Below are 8833 nucleotides of genomic sequence, written 5' to 3'. Positions count from 1 at the left end.
ACTTGTATTTAGCACATCGGTGCGTGTTAATGAAGCTATAGGCTAATTTCCTCAAAAATGGCTATTATCGTAAAATATGAGACCGTAACACTGTTTTTCAAATTCAGTGACTGCTTACCGTGTAGCGGGACAAACGAGGCGACCTGAAAAAAACAGCACTGGAATGAAACATTTTCACAAAATATTTTTATCACTCCCTCATGCAAATTATTGTGAAGTCAATATCTAGCTACCTGCCCTAGCTACCTTGCTAGGGCAGGCCTTCAATTTACGTCCTTCTTCAATTCAGTGACTTAGTTGCGATGAAGGGGGTGATTTACTATCCTTTTGCTCCTGTTTCTTCAAGGTCGGAACTTTCCACAAATTCACAGCATTGTTAACAGCACTGTTAAGGAATTAAAGTAATCTGTTCAGGAATATACACACGATGTTGTCCTTGCTAACTAATCCAATTTACTCTGTTTGCTCAATTTAAAAGTCCGTTTACCTCATGAATTATGATGAAATGAAGGAAATCATACTGACAAGAAGGAAATGTACTAACATAAATGTGAATGTGAATTTCTATAGTTACTCAGATATTCTTCCAAAAGATCAATGCATGCCCCATATTATGGGAGTAATTACAATCTGACGCTGTGACGGGTTCGAAATAGTGCAGACATCGCAGAGGAACGACATCATACAGTTATCACGTGAGAAAAGAAATTCGACAGAAAGCTGTGAGAGAAACCTTGGGCCTTGTGTAATTCGAAGACAGATTTCACGGGTATCAGTCAGGGCCTTCAATAATTGCGTTTTATCTAAAGGGAACTGGTAAGCAGGTAATTATATTATGGACGAGACGATGTAATTTGCAAAATGTTAGCTCGCATAAAACAAACTACATTTAGGTTCCCCTCGCGTCTGATCAGAGTTTCAGTCATATAAAAACGAGTTCCCTCCTTTTTTCCCTCGAACTCAAAGGACAGTAATCCAACGTGATAATAATGACGCACTAAAATGTTCATATTCAGGCATTGTACCTTCAACTGAATTTAATTTAACTAGGCAATGCCTTAAGGCTGGAGTCTCGGAGCTGTCCTGATAGACACGGAGTGAAATAATTAAGTATGTATAAAACAAAGCACTACAATCATACCACAAAATCATGTCTTATTTGTTATTGATATTTGTTATGGACATGTAAAGCCCTTTGAGACTATAAATAGTGATACTGGACTCTAATAAACTATAATAATAATAATAATGATGATGATGGTGATGATAATAATAACAATAACAATAATATATATTATATTTTAATAATAATTAAATTGGTAATTAACAATTTTATATTATTATTATTATTATTATTATTATTATTATTATTTTGTAGTGCTTATTCGTGTAGGTTGGTCGTGGGCCCAAGAAGCAGGTTTTACTTTTGCAATTATGACGTCACTAGCGCAGCGTATAAAAAGGGCTCCGTTGCAGGGTCGCTCACTTCGCAGTAAGAAAGTTTACTGAACGACCAAAGGAAGAAAACCCTCTCCGGCGGATAACGGACAGCTTCAAGGTAATGATCCAGTTTACGTTTCATTTTAGACAGTGGACTATAGAGAACTACAAATTTTAATGATAGGGTGTTGTTGTAATTTGTGGAGTTTCTGTTGTGTTTGATAGGGTATTTATTTAGTCATTATAATGTCATTATTGTTTGCTGTAATAACATGTATGGAGTAGACATACAAATGATACAAATAATAGGCTATTACTGCATGATTACGCGGGCGCAGTGGGTAGCGCCGCAAGGGCTATCTGAGACCTCACCGCAAGAGGGTCTCAGGTCGGATTCCCGGGCGGCCGGCCGGCGGCCAGGGTCCTTTCTGTGCATGGATTTCCTCCGGGAGCTCCGGCTTCCTCCCAGAGTCCAAAGACATGCAGGTTAGGTGAACTGGAGACGCTACATTGCCCCGGGTATGAATGTGTGTGTGTTTGTCTGGGTGCCTGTGATGGACTGGCGACTTGTCCAGGGTGTTTCCCTGCCTTTCGCCCTGTGAGCGCTGGGATAGGCTCCAGCAACCGGATTATCACAATATGGGTAAAGAATATAGGTTTGAAACAAATGTTGCTTTGCATGGTAGTGCTTTGCATCCATCTATATAGTTCTATCTCGGTGGCCATGCCCGCAATTTATTATTTTTTCAAACAATACAACCGTTAGATTACAAAAAAAAAAGAAAAAGAAGAAAAGGTTGCATATTCTGTCAGATTAATAAAACTTGAAAAAGAACATTTTTAAGGCATTTCCTAATACCAGAAATGAAATGTGAAACAGCCCACTGGAACTGGTGTTACCTGTGCTTTTTGTAAATTGTATTGAATAAAGTTTCACTCTGCTGCTCTACAGGATTCTAAAAAACTGTATCCGTGCAAGATGAACTCTAGTAACCAAAAAGGATCAGTCTCAAATGCCATAGAAACTGAGCTCTACGGCAAGAGCACACCTGTGCTTGACTTCCTGCTCGCCCTGAACGATAGGTAAGTTTCTTTGTGGAGTTTTACTTGAAATTTAAGCAAGAAAGTGAAGTTTTGAGTGCAGCACCTCCAACTACAAAATATCTCTGATGGTCCCTAGAGGCAAATTTAATCAAATTCTGACAACCATTTGATAGACCAGTGTAGTCAGGCCAGTTGCACTTATTGTATTGTACTGTGTTTTTTTTCCCCCCATACCTAATCATTTAAGTAAATTTGTTACGTCATTTTGAGCCAAATGTGTAATATTTTTATGCTTACCTTTCAATGTAAAAAACATGATGTGTCTTCTTTGAATGTGTTATGGTCATTTATTTATTTATCTATTAATTTATTTTACAGGCAGTGGGAGGTGATACGTCATGTGATGGGGGATGAGGGGGCAAAGTCTCGCATGGGAAAGTTGCTGAAGAAACTGATGAACTTTGTCACCATGGGAGTCCTGGACGTCGTCTCTCCAGCATATCTCACCATCCTAAACTCTGAGCCCAGAGCTGCGAGCTCCATGGACTCTGTTGAAAGGACTGCATCGCTTCAGCCATCTCTGAGCACCGCTTCAGGGCAAAGTGAGAGCAAGACACCTGCAGGATCCAGCACTTCTCCCAGTGTCCATTCTGCGGTCCCACCCAAGAGGTATGCTGGCCAAAAGCTACCATATCAAATGAAAGCCTGTAGGCCAGAGAGATTTTGTCATTTAAAATAGCCCTACCTAAAAGGTTCTTACCGTATCTGAAATTGAAACCATGTCTATGCATGTCTATGCACCGTGTCAGTATTGTGAGTTAAATCATTTACCCTCAGCACAGCCAGGATGAGGGAGATAAATGAAATATGTGAAATCCACCCATGTGCATTGATGGTTACCACCTCTCTTCACTCAAAGATCTGACTTGTTGAGAAAGTTGTGTTGTTACTTCTGTAGATCCTTCCCTGAGAAAGTTCTAGATCTTACTTCCATAGCTCCCTCCCCTCTGAGCTCACTAAACTATTGTTTGTATCAACACTTCAGCTGGACACCAATGCCATAATTTAGTCAAGCGGCTTTGGTAATCGTTTAAACCTGCAGGAATGGAAATGGAATGTTGTTTACGGACTGAGTATATATCTATTCAAAATAAGTACAGAAGAACTAATTTATTTCTTGCTGTTATTGAAGGACTCAGGCTACTTTTATGGAGAGAGTGGGCAGAAAGACATGCTGTGGACCACTACAGGCGCTCTTTGGGCTGACGACCAAAAACATCAGTGAGAGCGTTCGTACGCTTCTCGAGCGCTCCCTGAACAAAGGCCAGAAAGGCCGACCTGGCTCTGCATCCGTCTCGGCTGAGACGGTAAACGTCATCGTGGAGGAAGTCGTCCATGAGGTGAACATAACAATGAAAAAGTCCATGGAAAATCTGGCTTTGGATCAGACTTCTCAGTTACCCATCCAAATTGAGAGCGCAATCAGAAGGAGCACTGCACGAGTTGTGGTCCACGAAATTATGGACAGGGTCAGTGCACTGTTAACTGGACGGATGCCATGTGTCTGCAAGGGCCACTCACCTGAAAAGACTGGCATTGAGGCTGAGATAGCCTCCGTGACTGGTGAGGTGATGTCTACTTTTGTGGACACAACAGAGAGCTACCTTAGTGCGACTGGAAAAGACAACAGCGATCTGCTCTCTGGTGTCAGGGACACCATAAAGATAATGGAGTCCAGTATTAACATGGTGGAGGACGCTTCCCTCCAAGACACCACTGGAGAAGGGACGGTCTCAGAGACTTCCTGCCAGGCTCCAGACGTCCCAAAATTTAGCAGCAAGAATTTTCAAGCCAAGGCTACAAAAGCCATCAGTGAGGTTCTTGTGAAACGAGTGAGCAGTTTCCGCTTGTGTCCTGCACCTGTGACAGCCTCACGCTCCTGTCCTGCCTTGCACTTTCATGTTCCACAGGACACTTGCCCAATGGACGTGGAATCAGCAGCACAAGACATAGCTGCTGAGCTGGCCACCAGTATGGAAACTCTGCTCAGTTCTACTGGCAGGACTGAAAAATCCGACACAAGAGCCTGGGGTTTTACTAAAAGCACGTACCTTAGTATTTGGAACAAACTCAGAAACTTTTTCACCAAAGGCCAGACTGCAACAAAAAAAGAGAACGTGCAAGAGAACGCGAAGAAAGTCATCAGCAAAGTTCTTCTGACGATTCATCACGAACTTCAGAACATCAAAGAAACTGAATATGAAGAAGAACTGCAGATGGCGAACGAAATTGTGGATGGAATGTTAGAGAACATCGGGGTGGAAAGGAGCCAGTCTGGAACACCATCCGTGTCGGAAGGCCATGTCCACAGCAGCATCTCTGTTAACCTCCCGGGCATCCCAACTCCAACCGATTTAGCGGAGGACATAATTCCAGTCATAAGAAGCACGGTGGTTGATGATTCAGAGCCTGAGTCATCTCTGAGCGACAAGCTCAGGAAAACCATGCCTGTTGTGGTTGAAACTATAATCAAGAGAGTGGACGCAATGGATGAGCAGGACAGTATCTTGGACCCCAATGATCCCGTCACTATGCAGAAGCGGATTGAGAGGCTGACGTGCACAGAAAGACTTAGAGAGATTTCCCAAGATCTTGCTAGCGAGGTCCGTCGGCTGTTTACTGAGTGCAGCGACACCCTATGTGTTGCACCAGCGCCTGCTGGGAGCATGTCAGATTCGGCTGTCTCCGCAACTTGGCATAGAGAGAAGAAAACGGAAGAACCCATGGTCTCAGAGATGGTGTACATGTTTGCAGAGGAGTCTGTGAAGAGGCTGCTTGTTCCGTTTCTGTTTCCTCCTGTGACATCCACTGTTCAAGACAGCTCGACTTGTAACGACACAGTCGAGCTTGTCACCAAACTAATTCACAGTGAGGTGATGGATACAATTAGCAGTCAGGCTGACAAGACTATGGGGGAATCTTTTAGTGCCACAACTGTGGATGTTCCAGTGTCCACTATCACTGCCTTGGCTACAGATGAAAATGTTCCGATTACCAAAGATTCAGCCACGTCTGTCATACCATCCATGACTGAAGGTAAATCCGACGCCGGTAACAGTGTGTCAACCCTCATTTTAGTCAGACTGCTCTCTAGGATGGAAACTGATAGAGAGCTGATAACCAAGATGTCCAACCAGCTTGTTAAAGGGGCCCTGTGTGAGAACCATGTGGCCAAGCCTCTGTGGCCTGAAATAATGGGCACTTTATACTCGGATGTGGTCCAAACTATTGGATATGAGAAAGCACTACAAAGGGCACAGGATGCTGAGGATACTTCCATTGACCATGCCATATTGAAGTCACTGGAGAAAACACTCCAGCAGGAAGATACGTCAGCTCCATCTACTGTGAAGGCTGAAATCCAAAGGCACGTTACGGCTAAGGCCAAAAAGAAAGCTAAAAAGATAAAATTCCGCATCAAGAAAAAACCCAAGAAGAGGACTAAAATTGAAAAGATATTTTCTGAGGATGCCCCATCTGCTTCTCCACCTGCAGAGCCTTCAACAAACCTACTGTCCTCAGCCTCTCCACAGACCAACAGCGAGTCTGCAGCAAATAAGGAGCCGAGAAAGCGCAGTATGATCAGAAGACTGCTCGCCACTGTTTTCAAGGCCTTCAGACGCACCTAAATGCCACTCCAAGACAGCCAGTACCCCCCCCCCCCCAACCCCCCCTTCACCAAAAGCAAAGACAAAAAAACCCAAAAACAAAACAAAACCAAAACAACAGCAACAAGAACAACATCAACAAGAACAACAACAACATCAACAACATCAACAACATCAACAAGAACAACAACAACATCAACAAGAACAACAACAACATCAACAAGAACAACAACAACATCAACAAGAACAACAACATCAACACATAAATAAAAAATTAAAAATATAATTATCTTGTGCTCTCTTTTTGTGTGAAATAGCCATATGACAGTAATAGTACACTGAGAACAAAGAGTGTTTTGAACATTTTCCCTTTTTACACACACGCAGACACACACATGCACACATACAAATGGTGTTCTTATGTTATGACAGTGAGTGTGTCCAAAATCACTATGTAGTCCACTGTATAGTGAGTTCGCCATTTTGTAGTGCTGTCCCAATGTATACTGAGAATTATTATACTCTACATAATGGACTGAAAGAATCCTACAATTCATCGTGAAAAGTAGTGTACAACGGATGGTCACTAACCAAGCACTATATACCATCATGCATTGCGCTGAAAAGAAAAATGGTAGACGGTGGAGAGGAGATTGGACGTTGATCCGGTACATTTTAATTGTGCGACGGCAATGACATAATTAACGGTGCAGAGAAAATGACCCGAGTAGTGCCCGAAAGTGTTTTTTTCATTTTGCAGATGAGCTCACTATATAGTCCTCAACATAGAACTCCCTAGATAGTGAGTAGGGAGTAGTGAATGAGTGAGTGATTTCGGACACAGCCAATGTTCTCTCAGTGACCTGTTCTCTCTTAGCTAAGGTGTGGTCATGTTATGTATACAAATGTTAGAAATGTTTATTAAACTTTCTCAAATTCATGAGGAAAGCAAAGTCATGTTCCTTAGATGCAAACAGTTTGTGCCAGGGGTGAAATTCTTTTTGGTTAAGCGTATTTTTAATTAGGCGTAATTAGTTCATTATTTATAACCCATAGTAAAAAATGACATATGAACAGGAGGGAGAGTAAAGCAAGTCGTGAGTTGTTCTCCCCCCCCCCCTCCCCCCCTTCATCAGAAAATTTTCATTTATTTTTCTCCCCTCTAACCTGGGGGGTATTTCAGAAAGCAGGTTTAGTGAAAACTCAGAGTTAGTTAATTTAGAGAAAGTAGTAAACCTCCTAATATGCATAACATAATTTTGATTTGACTTTGTTATAGACATGTGAAGCCCTTTGACATTATAAATGTGATATTGGGCTCTAAATAAACATTATTATTATTATTATTATTATTATTATTATTATTATTATAGAAGAGCCCTATGGCTTTGTTTTGCTAGTAGAATGAAGCCACAGGGCTCCTCTGTTAGGAGGTTTACTACTTATTCTTAGTTAACTATCTATGAGTTTTCACTAAACTTGCTTTCTGAAATACCCCCCTGAAGAGGAGCTGAAGAAGCTGCACGACTTCCGGGTAATAGATTCAGAGATGGCAGTGAACTCACCAATATTTCAATCAAAATAAGAGTCCACTTATTGTACTGCTGCGCAGAATTTCCTTACACATTTTTAATTCATCCATATGCGTGAAACAATAAATATATCCTAGTACTAGAACCACAGCCAGGTATTCAAACTTTTTGCACTGGTATTTTTTAATGATGCAGAGGCAAATTTATCATTTTTTGTTGACATCCAAAAACAGTGCTGGGATTATAAGTATGGCAACACGACTGTTACCAGATAATTAGAAGAGTGGGTGGTAATTACAATGTGACGTGCCAGGCTAACATTCCATTTAGCTTATTAGTTACAGAGTGCAAATACGTTAGATTTCATATTTATTGAGGTTTTTTTTTTTAAATCTGTCATTGACATAGTTTTTTGTGTTGTATGCTTGTTAGCCCAAACCAAAGGGAAAAATCCTTTGTCAATTTTATCTTTCATCCACTCTCTCCAAGTTTAAGATTAACGTTAATTTACACAGTTAGTTTGCATGTGCACACAATGTATATTAGGGCAACTTGTTAAGAAGGTGCCTATTAGTGTATTTCACAAGCTCTAAGCCTTGCTTTAAGTTCATCCTTGTGATATTTTGCGTACAAACGGCCACCTGATCTATGAGAGTAAGATAACATTTGTTTTCCCAGTGTACATGGATTGTACAAACATCAGAATGTAATTCATGAAAACACATTTTTCGTCTGGACTTTTATTATGAAGAAACTGGTCTTTCAGCGGCTAACTTCCAACCATAGCATTATTTCACACGTGATATTGCTTTCAGTAGAGACATGGCAACCGCAGATTCATGGCGAGAATACTCAAGTATCTGAGTAGTTCTAGAGGTAAAACTATTACAACCCAGAAAAATTTTGTGACTTACAAAGTGGTATGATGTACAATGTTTGAGATCAGAATCGGTTAGCATCGTATTTAGTAGTACGAATGTACACATGGTGTAGTTATTTTAAGGGTAACAACCCATTCTCGAGTAGCTGCACGTTTGCAGCTGTTCTAAAAGTAAACTGACCACGATCATTTCAAGGTGGTTGGATATTATTACGGTAGTTCTCCTGTGGTTGTCCCACGTTTGTAATTGATTCTAGACACTGTAATGT

This window comes from Chanos chanos, chromosome 8, assembly GCF_902362185.1.
Source record: "Chanos chanos chromosome 8, fChaCha1.1, whole genome shotgun sequence".
NCBI classification, from domain to species: Eukaryota; Metazoa; Chordata; class Actinopteri; order Gonorynchiformes; family Chanidae; genus Chanos; species Chanos chanos.
The sequence above is the reverse complement of the archived record's forward strand: the minus strand, read 5'-3'. Positions refer to the sequence as shown.